The sequence below is a fragment of the Gouania willdenowi genome, chromosome 22 (genome assembly GCF_900634775.1).
Source record: "Gouania willdenowi chromosome 22, fGouWil2.1, whole genome shotgun sequence".
Lineage (NCBI taxonomy): Eukaryota > Metazoa > Chordata > Actinopteri > Blenniiformes > Gobiesocidae > Gouania > Gouania willdenowi.
Genome location: NC_041065.1, coordinates 19,553,906 through 19,566,355, shown reverse-complemented (window position 1 = coordinate 19,566,355; position 12,450 = coordinate 19,553,906). Strand labels below are relative to the sequence as shown.

The window sequence follows — 12,450 nt, the reverse complement described above, 5'->3', positions numbered from 1 at the left end:
CACTCCATCGCACATCAGTGCTGCCATTTTGATTTTAAATGCCACAGTTTTACTGGGAAAGGTTAAGCTTGCTTGAAAACACATAGTTAATTTGGTCTCCTTCAATGGTGAAGATGGCTACTGCAAGAATGCCAGACCACTCATTAAATTCTTCAATCTTCTGCTGGTATCCAAGTTACATTCCTGCCTGAAAACCTGATCAAAACTTCCATTTATCTTAACCATATGCACACTGGGAACTCAGGTTCAGAATCAATACAATAGACTAACTATCACTCTTCACAACTGGCCTGCAGATAAGGATTTGTGGGGAAGAGACAATAATAAGGTTGGAGATCAATGGATGTCATTCCCATCTTTAGTGTGGGACACAATATTGATTCGTCCTTTACTCTGTAGGTGGGGAAGGCAAGCAAAGAGCTGATGAGTGGAAATGTCTCCAGGTGCTGACGGGACTTCTGGGAGTATTGGTTATCACGAGTTTGGGATGTTAAAGTTTGCACTTGCCATAATCAGGCACATACTTGAACTCCACTTCATAAAATCACCTCTGCAATGACCCCCAAGGTGACCCCCATCCCTCCCAACCCAACCACCCCACCCAGGCCTCATGACACATTTCGCTAGGCTAGTGGATGGAATTTGGACAGCAGAAAATAAATGTTGTATAATGATGTCGGGAAAATCCTTTTCCTGACCATCTGTTAAAGGGTCACTCGAGGGAGTTTCTTGATGATTATTGGTCAGGGTGTCTGCTTTTCAGTGCACGTATTAACAACAACGTGACGTAACAGGAATAGAGGTTTCCTTTGGGCGTTGTGTCTGCGATAATCCTATTCACAACTTTTTTCATTTGAGCGAATAGATTGGGTGGAGCTTGGATTGCGGATTGAAGGAGGAAGCACACCCACAGGGTCATTTCCTTACATCTATTGGACACACACACACACACACCCATTCAATGTGTCCATGACATGTGCAGATTGTACACGGCTGCATTTACATTGACTGGGAAATCCATCATCCAGTTTCCTGACATCCACATGGATGCTGTCAGATGCTGGAGCTACAATCCACAGAGGAAAGAGGGAGGAGGGAGAGAGATGAGTGATGTAGAGAGAGAAAGGGAGAGAGAGTGAGGACAACGTCAACAGCTCTACTCTCGGCACAGTCAGCTGAAATCCACAGCTCGGCTCAGACGCTCGCAGAAAGAAAAGTAGATAAAATGCAGCTGGGTCGTCTCGCATGGAATTCTCCAGAGAATCTCTTCAACCGAACGCTGGAGAGAGTTGGCCGGTCGGTTCTTGATTGCACTCGATATCCCTTCTAACCTTGCTTTGTGGAGAGGATTTCTTATTTGTCCATCGCTTGAAGAGACATAACACGGGGACATTTTATCTCATACTGCTGCCACTCTGAAAAGGGTAAGAAGGAGACACTTGATCTTGATACTTTACACTTTCTTGGTCTTTGTCAGAAATAGATACATGATCAAAGTGTTCACTCAGTCGGAGGCTGTACATGATCAGAAGGCTACAGATGGTAAAGCGTAAACCCGGGTAGTCTGTAGGCTGCATCCTGCTTCTTATTTTAGCCAGTAAAACACTCGCTCCTGCAGCCAATAAAAGAACGTCTGGATCCTCTGTTCAAAGCCATGCACAGAAAAGTTTGTGGGCAACCAGGGATCTTGTACCATGCAGATGGCATTTCCACATTTTGTGTTGATTTAGGAGAAGTGTCAAAGCAATGTTTGTGGTTTTATGGGTCATGAATAGCGACACAAGTTAATTTAAGCAATGTATGGGGTCCTTGTACGCTTTTTCCGTAGTCATACATTCTTAAAATTGCTTTGGTACAAAATTTATTTTTAGCATAGTTTATTTTTTTTGCCTTATGTCTTGAAAAACAGTGTAGGATTGTTTGCTTGTGCAGGAGTTGTGTGCAAGAGATGTATGTTCTTGATGGATTTAAACCAACCTGAATGTTACATGGGGAAGTTCAGGGAAATGTTTGGCATTCCAACAATAGTAGAATATATCTGGTTGCATGTCATGAGAGCATGCCAAGTTGTTGTCATAGACGCGGGAAGATCACACACGTTCATTAATCACACAGTCAGCTTTTTGGTGTAGAGTGTTGGCCTGGCAACCAGAAATTCCATTAGTCATCCCAAAGAGCACCGGAGAAACTGGAAAAACCGATTTCCCATGATGACGATTTGAGAATCCTTCAAACATTTTGGATCACGTCAGACTTCATCCTGCCAGTCACTGAAATCTCATCATCCATTATTACTTGACAATCTTTTTACTGTGTTGTGATAAATGTGGTCATCACCCCTACCAAACTACTTATCCCAACTCCTGGAGAACCAATTGGTGGTAGCCAGAGCTTAATTTGGGCCGGATCTTGCCGGAGCTGGATCCGGCACCTCCCAGATTTTGACCGGCACTTATTTGATTGGATCCAGCACCTCATTAAATAAAAACAAAAAAAAAAATCCAACCCCTTTTTCCACTTTTAGGTGTTTAATTCAATTTTGAAGTATTATATTTGGACAGCTGTGTCTTTTTTTTTTTTTAGTTGAAATGACTGGAAATTTCATTGTAAACACAAAACTGAATTTAGTCACACAGTGCGAATGTGAGGAAGAGAGAGGAAAGTTAAGCTATGCCCCCCCGCTACGAGGGTGATTTTTCTGTCCTTCTTGCTGAAACATGGCAGATTTTGACAGCTGTCACTCAGAGAGTGAGAGATGAATGCTCTGTCACGTGCGATTGTTTGTGCTTCTTTATCGCTGATTGGTTGATGTGTTCACTTGATGTTATTGGCCCATTTACTTAGCAAAAGGCGCTTTAAAAATTGTATTCCGTTACATTTTTGTCTTTTCTCTTAGTGCCGGAACAACACTCGGCGTTTGCTCCGGGACCTGATGATTTACAAGTTAAGCACTGGTTGTAGCCCTAATTGGGAGACTGTCTTGATAACCTTCAAGGGACAAAGCTCCTGAGTTTACATCGGGCTAGCAGTATTTATAAGATAATTCAACAAAGGATGATTTAAGCCTTTTTAAAACATTTCACCAGAGGCTTCTGTAAAAGATACTAGACTGAAAAAACTAGGGAGACAAACATTATTCCCGCAACATTCAGGCAGTTCTTTCCATTGAGTGGCTTTCATTTGAAGGTTGATGAACCAGAGGCAAAACTCATTTTCACAGTCAAAGGGCCATGTGTGTTTTCTTTGATGTCATTGCGCTTTGTGAACAAGATGGTATCCATTTCCACCACATTAAAAGCTTAGTCTCCAGTCTGCTAGAAATCCTCCCTACGTTCACGTGTGCCAGGAGGCAAGGAGAGTGACATTAATAAAAGATTCAGTGTGTAGGGCAAAGCATGAAGGAAAGGCGAAGACTAACACTTATTTGTGCGCACCCTCCCCTGCCGTCAGCACTCTGATGGCTTTTCATATTTTATTGAGCATTATGGATGCATGAACTGCTCTCTTAGGATTAGACGGCACAGTGAGAGGGGGTTGGCCAACAGTGGTCACCCTTTCTGTCGCTTCAGCATGCCTGCTTGGTAATAAATTGATGGCTTGTATAAGGAGGATAAGAACATTTTCTGTTCTTTTAAATGAAAAAATATTCATGTGAGTCTATAAACTCTCAAGGCTACAGTCATGCTACTGTGTTGGCTAATGCAAAGATACACCTGTTAGCATGTACAGCTAAGTTCCTGAAATGATGTTTGAAATCTAGTGGCGTAGATGCAAGGAAGGAGGGGAAACATTAAAGCTGCTATCCGGAGTTTCTGAGAAACTCCTCAATGTCCCGCCCTAAACAGCCTCACTACCTCCCACTGTCTCTCTCAATCTACCACAAGCCACGCCTCCACTTTTCTGCACGCGCATCATGGAACATAACAAGGTCGCATCGGATCGCATTGATATAGGTCTATGGGTCAGGGAAGAGCCAAAATCATATTTACCTGTTTGCTGTTGTGACGCGCGGCCTTGTTTCCGTGCACAGTTCTGCATTCACTTTGATTGACAGTCTCAAAAACAGGAAGTCAAAGCCTGTTGGCTGGTCGCAGTCGGCGATTGTTGTCACAGGGAATACCAGGAACAAACTAGAAAAAAGATGGAGTCAAGTGAATCACGGTCTTCCTTGTTTGCGGAAGAAACGAGAAATAACAGTAAGAATAAAGTAAAAACACTTCTAATAGTCTTCGGGACTCCACATCCCACAATGCAATGCACAAAAATGGACATTGGCATGTAGGGCTGCAACTAACGACCAGTCATCGATTATTGAAACGATTAGTCGACTAATCAGATGACAAATGTACATTTATTTGCTCTATGTTGCTACAATCTTATAAATTTGGCTTGGGTAAAATTACAACAAATAAAAATAATAAATAAATAAAACAATTCCCAACTTGGTGTACACAGGTTCCTTACAAACACAAAATAAATGTAATAAATCATCACTAGAATCTGCTTCAGTAATAGCATTTACACATTTAAAAGTGTGTGCATATGCATATTCCATTAGTGTTATTGTAAATATATAATTTATTTCCTCATTAATAATGGAATTATTTTCTAAAAAAATAAATAAAAAGCACATGAAAAGCAAAAATAACTACATTAGTGTTTTTACTGTTTAATATAAACCATTGCTGCTGAATTTAGTTTAGTTTATATCTAAGGAATTACATAAAGTTATGGTTGATAATGATCTCTCTGATTTCCTATAATTAAACCAGATCAAGCTTGATGATTTAATCATTCAGTAATTTACAGTAGGTGTAATAATCTCAATAGTTACAGTAGTCTAATGGCACCAGCTTTGTCTGTGAACACGTGAAATATAATTAGATATATTGCATTTCGCAAATTGGGACGGATGAATAGTGACGTTAGTATTTATGCTAACATTTATTACTCATGACGTGTGACATGTTAGCTTTTATCTGACCATTAATAAATCAGTGGCCCTTTGTGGTTAAATGACAGTAAGCTGTGTAGTTTTAGGTTGGTCTATTCCTTTAACGCAGTGGTTAGCGTTAGCTCTTAGCCCAGTCTTATGTGTCGGTGTGTTAGCTTAGCATGCTTTAGTAGAGCATGCTTGTCGCCGCTCGTCACAGCTTCAGGTAGACTGAGATGGGCGGAGCTGCGTGTGTGAGCGTCGTCGACAGTGCTGAGCTCGCCGTAGCAGCGACATATTCTTTCCAGTGGAAATGTTCTTGACGATATATCTCCCGCTAATCACGTTCATAACGTGCATACAGCTCTGAGCAAAGATGTATAGAAGGTGAGATGAGCCACTCCTCATGAAAAACAATGTTCTGCTCCGTCCACAGCTTGAAAAAAACGGTGACGACGTAACCGACAATTGTCGACAAATACATTTGTCGGTGACTAATTCTGTTATCGATTTTTGTCGACAATGTCGACTAATCGTTGCACCCTTATTGGCATGTTTTCGTTTGCCCTGTTTAAAAAAAAAAAAATGTCAATGCTAGCAGGTGTATCGGTTCAGCTGGTGTCAATTGGTGGCTGGTGGCTGACTACCTGTTGTGCTACTGGTTTTGTTCAAAGCAGATGTACGGTAAATGAAAAATGGAAATCATAAAGCTTTAGCCGCAAATGTCGACTTAACTTTTTAACCAGTCGATTTACAGTGTCACCACTGAATATACAGTATACATCCGTTACATTAGCCTACCACACTATGTGGAATAGCTATGGTATGCGTGTGCCACTGACACATTTTGTGGGGCATATAGTGTGTATGCATGGCTCATTTCTTTGCAGTGCATTAACACAGTGTTGCATTACTGTGAGCTATTTAAAAAAATACAGGTCATTTTAGCAGGCCTTGCTATTACTGTCCTTGAAGAGCATACCAGGCATTACCCAGAAGTCCTCTGTCTTCCATGCTGCAGCTGCTGAACTCTGAACCCAGGCATGATTAGCTATAGACTGTAGAGCAAAAAAAAAAAAAAAAAAAAAGAGTCAAACAATGACAAGATAGCACTGATTAATAAAACTGCTGAGTTAACGATTAAGAGCTGTCATTATCGTAACTGGAAAGCTAGTGGTGAATTGTCGAGGGTCAGTCCCGTAGGTTGCCAGATTTTTTTAGGCATCCACCCTATTTGATTGAGTGCTTCGGTAAAATAGAGAAGGAAAGCAGCCCGTTCTATGTGTTTTACTAGTGTTAGCTTATTTCCACCGCAAATGATAGCATGTCTTTAGATGGATTTGGAGCTTGTGACTCTGTGCATTTCTTACAGATGAAATAAGAAGGTGATTTGACATGGCAGGATAGTGCTTTGGGGTTTGAGGGAAAAGAGGTGCCAAGTATTGGATTTCATTTTGAATCCTGGCAATGTGTGGGAATATGGCGTGGCCGACTTCTTTTCATTTCCAATATTAATAGTACAGTTATCCCTGTGATCTAAATGAGATGAACAATTGTGGTCTTAGTTGAATCCAGTCAGTATTGTTTATAGCCTATACTTATTTCATAGTTGCATATCCTCTTATTTACATCTGTTTATCTCTGTTATTGGTTTTTATTCAGTTTGTCATAACGGACATTACTTCAGCTGAAAGACACAAGGCTAATAAAACACATTCCAAGGATTTATTTCACATGTAACGTCAATAACTTATCTCCCATCCGACGACAGATTTGTATCCCAATGTTGTTGGGTTTTTTCTTCTTCTGAATATCCTAAAGCTTAGAAATAGATACCGACATTATTGCTTGACTAGTCCCCTTGGATGTAATGACTTCCAAATCAGATGAATGTGATTCATTTTGGAAAAGTGACGAAATGGATCGGTTTGAGGGCTTATTAGACATTTTATAACTTGTATAGAACATTGTTGTCAATTCCTTCAAAGTTTTGTGTTACTGTCCTGGTACTATGACTTTAATTTCATTTGGATTGGATTCAATTGTTTGTCAACCACTCTGTGCTTTTCTGAAGGAGGGGAACAGTGTGGTTAATTGTTGTTGATGTCTGGTGATTACTGCTTACACAGCACTTCAGACCACCAACCTCAGCCTCAGTGTGCTGATCTTACAACCTCCTCGTTATTAATGAAGTCGTTATGGATATTTATTACTCAGCAATGGTATTTCTTAATGAATCAAACTATTAAAAAAAAGTATTCATTACATCCCTCAAGGATTGGAAAAATGTCCCCTCCTCTTTTTCCAGTGGAGTAGTTGTGGTATTTCATTTTAGTGGGTGAACTGAGTTACTGTGCCTCATGGTGTCGTTAAAGCCAACTGTGCTTATATGTTAGTTTTCAGCAAGTCTACAGGGCAAATAGCCCTCAGAGAATAGCAACTGTTGGCTCGGAGAGAGTTGGTATTTAAATGGAGACCTATTTTGCTTGTATTTATGCGTCTTCATATTCTCTGTCTCTACAAGTCACCATTAACTAGGTCCCACTCTTAAACTCGTGCAAAATCTGCTACTTGTAATTTTTATTTTAAACCTCTTTTTACAGCTTGAGCTCTACTCCTATTTCTAGCTCTCCCATAGAAGCACTTTGGTCAAACGTAACTTCAAACCACAGTGTTGCAGCACAAGTTTCTTTTTTGCTTTTTACTTTTTCTGGGTCACAAATGCAAGTAATTGCAGTTCGCTGGTTCACTAGTTTCTACCCTGGATACCCTTCCTCAAGTTGTGTATCTAACTTTCCAAATGCAATGAGCACAATGCACATTCTATTTTCAAAATCTAACTAAAAATCTAGTTTTTTTAGCAGCCATTTCAATTCTTCTTGGGACTTATACAAAGTCACTAAGTACTGGGCAATCATGGAGCGATACATATAATTAGGCTTTCATTGCACTGGCTGTCTGACAAGAACTGTTAGCAAACAAACGAAAGTGAGAAATTCCTGTCGGTATAAATGGGATTTTATTTGACTTGGACACAATGTGGAGCTATTTAAGTAACATCATTAACCTAAAACTATTACAGCAATTAATAATAGCTTAAGCATTTGTGATTTTCATCCTTGTGTTGGAAACTATTATTAGCAGTGTGTTGGCACATTAAACTAAGTTTCCTATAGTTATTGGAACGGTTTAGACAGTAGACAGAAGTTTAGACAATGTTTTCTATGTGATGGAGTTTTAGTCTATTGTAGCCACTTTCTCAGTCTTGCTTGGTTATGCGTCCTATCTTAGGTATAGCGTTGATATCAACATGTCTCTGCTGCCTCTAGTCTGCTAGAAGAACAATAGAGGGTTGAGAGAATCAGCATTTAAGAATCTAAAGGGGGAAAAAAACACCCTCGCCTCAAACCAGCAAACAATACAACGTGGACCCCCTTGACAATAAATGATGTGACTTTTTCACGAGATTCTGATTCTGATTCTGAAAATCTCGCCCTACAATATCCTGCAAGATTTGAGGCAATTGTTTTGGCTTCTTAAGCATAGAGAAATACAATTATTTTGAAGATTTTACTTCATTAATCCATATTAACCATTTCTGGCTTGATTTTGGGACGTTTAGTATTTGTCAATAAATGCACCAACCAAAGGATAGCTGATAAAGTGCAAATACGTAAATTAGTTTATCTTAAAATGGAATTTGGAAAATTTTATATGGAAAATATGACAACACGTGGCAGATATTCCTCAAATATTACAATACCTACAGTAGAAACCTGGAATGTCGTATTTCAAAGGATTTTTTTTTCTCCTTGCTTGCTTCAGTATCAGAAGTTATGGTTCAAATATTTTTACAAAATGGAGCAATGTCACCCTATTTTACAGTTGTTTTTTATCAAGCCTTGCCAGTTTTGGTGTATTTTTACAGGTGAAACTCAAGCCATCAAAATTTTGTTTATATTTCTCACAAGATAAGCCAAAAATACCGAAGATTGCAACCGTGCTGTCATAGCTAAAACATAAGATCAATTGCACATGAGGTACAGTGCCTGGGGTCAAGAATACTCTTTCTCTATGTGGTCGCCTAACACCAGGTCGTGGCACTGTGGTTCAAACCAAATCATCTGGCTCATTGTCCAAGTACACATGAGAAAACCAGACGCTGCAAACGCTCTCAATGGCCCCTCTAACATAATATCCCCAGCAGAATGTGTGCTTTTAGCCCAAACGCAGGAATGCAGTGCAAGCAAACACACCGTGAAATAATGGCCTCTCCTCTTCTGTCAGTTCTGGTCAATTTGTCAGCTGAGGCTGTAACTCTTTCCTAACCAGGGAAGAAAGCATGGGAACCGATAAGTGATGTCATACTCAAGGTATCTAAGATGAACTTGACGTAGGTTGTTTTCAGATTGATGACTCTAGATTTATCATTATCACCTTTTCTAATGGTTGAAACTTGTCAATTTCCAATGTCAGTTGTTTAAGTTCATTCCTATGTGATTTACAAGGTTCATAAACCAAATTGTATATGCCTATAAGTTCATGTAATTAAAGAAAAAGATGGATGATAACGTGACTCAATATTGTCCATTTTTGTGCTTCAATGCAATGTTTGTCGGCTCATCAGTACTGCCCCTGATTCTAAGAGTTAACATCTATGATGGGCACTGGGCTTGAGGACTAACTGTGGGTGGGCCACACTGGCCATGGGAGAATAAGTTTTCAGTGCCCGAAGTAATTTGGCTTCAAGCCATTGGGTTTGAACTGGAGGTGAAGGAGAAAAGATTTGAAGGGTCGACCCATTAGTCATCACACAGACAGGCTGAATGTAGAAAGGGACGGCAGGCTGTAAAGAGGAGGGCATGTCTGGGGCAACAACAACCAAAGAGTGGCAAGAGTCCAACACGTTCAATGGCTAAAGTGAATAGCCAGTTCATCTCAAACTAATAAGTGCGTTCACACATTAAATGAGGCCAACCAATTTCACATGCCCTCTGACTACCACAGTGACGATCGTGACCGCTAACAACGGTGCTAATACAACACAAAGCTTTAGCTTTGGTTTCAGATCTAGGCTAATGTATTTGCACCCTGAAATCATTCTCAGCTTGATTTACCCACATGATACTAGTAAATGTAAAAAAAAAAAACGACCTTTGACAAGATATTGTAAAGTACCCAAGAACTGCAAGACATTCAATTCACAAATCCTAGGAAGAGAAGACAGATAAAGATACGTTTTAAAGAAGCCGTCTTTGTAAAACACGAAGGGTCTTTGACCAGAAGAGAAGGTTTTAGACAATATTTATAATCCTATCATCTCTTTACTCCCAGGCCTAGACGATTCAACAACAGTCTACAGTACCTGAGAAAACTGATACCAGGCATTAACAATAGGTTAATTGAAGCTAATCGTTTTCCCCAGTATGAATTCCATACTTCCAACCAGCTTCATATCTTAAGAAGCCTTTTGGATAAGAGTTGATCATCCAGCAAAACTCCCAAGTACAGTCGCCAAGACAAGTTACCAGAATCAACATGACCTGGATGACTGAGAACCTTCAGAAACTAAACACATTCCCTCAAAACCCGGTGATTTGCCTCCCAAAGATCAAACTGAAATATGTACCATGTAACCATGATGAATGCCCATTAACCCTTCTTGAACTTTTTCTGTGAGAATAGCTCATTGTTTAAGTGTAGGATTATCATATTAAAAGAAGAAGCTGAATCTATATTTCATACTTTTCTTTCCTTATGTGCACATAAACAACCATGGAATTAATGGCATATCTGTGCAACGATCCTCATTATCACTGGCCTACTTTTGCTCTGCCGTGGATGCTTCCACTTGTGTATATTTACTGAGCAGCTCGGTTGCAGAGTGAATGGGAAATGCAATCGCTGTTTCACAGTGCCCATAGGTGTCATCTTTTCCTACCAAAGTCCTACACTCATCCCATTAAAAGGAGTCTGGGATTCATTAGGCTGCGCTGCCTGTGCCAGCGTGGCATCGCTCCCACATCTTTGATACTTGGATGCTAATAAAAACCCATCTTATTCCTCTTTAACGCGATGGAGGACTGGTCCTCATTTGTGGAAGTCGGAAACAATGTTCGTGTGATCATTTATTCATCTAAATTTAGCAAATCTTTATTTGATTCTAGCTTCAACTAACCTATTTTTTAGTTTTTCTCCAGTAGAGAAAATGGTGTGTTTGGTGTGTCTTTCTGCGATGAATCTCAATGATTGAAAAAAGAGAAGCAGCAACAAAAGACTCACGCGGTTGTACATGACTAAACGTTTGCTTCCACACAGGATTGGACATTTGAAAAAAAAAGATAGGCTTAACTTCTTTCAGATTGAGGATTTGCAAACAGTGTATGATGTGACAGATGTGAGGGAGTCTAATTTTTCCAGTTATTTATTGCAATTCGAGTCGTGCAAGTCCAATGAATAGCTTGAAATGGTACAAAGGTAAATACTGAACAGAAAAAAAAGGTTTGGTTACCCAAAACTGAAAAATAATGTACATTTCAGAATGATACAAATAGTTCTTTTTCAGGGAGCATGAGGTGGGTGAACAATTTAAAGCTGTTCGGCAGCAATGAAGGTTGAATCAGCCTTGAAAGCCGGTGCTACTCATTCCTACAGGTGTTCCAACTTTTTTGATTACTTCCAAACCCCCCTGTCTGCATAAAAGCAGTGTTGGAACACATTGTGGTACCAGACCCTCATGATCATCAGGTGAACAGTATTGTTCATGGATTCCATCATTTCTTTTTCAACTCATATTCCTTATTTGTTTTATGCTTTCATTTCAGAGTGCAATGACACAATAAACTGAATCATTTTCAGTAAAAAACTGGAAAAGGTGTGGTGTTCTAAAACTTTTGACCGGTAGTGTAGGTCCAGATGTTTCTAGAACCGTCCTCTGCATATATTCTGTCCTCTTCTTCCTGCTCTTAGTTGTGTGTAATCTCACAGTACCAACAGCAGCAGCAGCTCGTCTCTCCCCACTGCCTCCTCCTCCTCTTCCTCCTCTTCCTCCTCCTCCTCCACTGACCTACTTCCCGGCTCTGGCGATGAGGTAGTGAGCTGAATGAGAAGCAGCAGCAGTATCTCCATTTATCCCTGCCTCCCCACCCTTCGCCTCCTTCTCATCTGTGCAGCTCTCTCTGTCTCTCTGCTTTTGCTGCTCCCCAAACCCTGTGCAGCCAGCTTCCCTCTCTCTGCTTCTCAGCTTTCTCTCTGTGTGCGTATGCAAAAGAGTGCATGTCTGTGTGTGCTCACTTCTGAATCCAGAGTGTCTGAAATTTAAAGCATGCGAATGTGTTTGATCTCCGCAGTAGCTAAAATGGGTATTTTTATACCATAGGCAGACACTGGTGCAGATATTCCTGTCACAATCAGATAGGGCTGGGCAAAAAATCGTTTTAATCGATTTATCGAATTTGTAGATAAAAACGATTTTTATTTTGCAAATTCAAGTTTAAAAAAAAATAATCATCATTTTT

General features: G+C 40.0%; 1 protein-coding gene across 4 annotated transcripts in view; it reads left to right on the top strand.

Moving 5' to 3' along the window:
• The window catches only part of daam2 (dishevelled associated activator of morphogenesis 2), a 127,562-nt gene that overhangs the window by 30,320 nt on the left and 84,792 nt on the right, over positions 1-12,450 (top strand). Inside the window, exon 1 of one of the 4 annotated variants that reach the window (XM_028437372.1) lies at positions 1,151-1,424. The exons of the other annotated variants lie outside the window; for them this stretch is intronic. The gene's annotated coding sequence lies outside the window, so the exon portion shown is untranslated. Of the gene's footprint in view, positions 1-1,150; positions 1,425-12,450 lie in introns of those variants that run through there. 4 annotated transcript variants of the gene reach the window in all.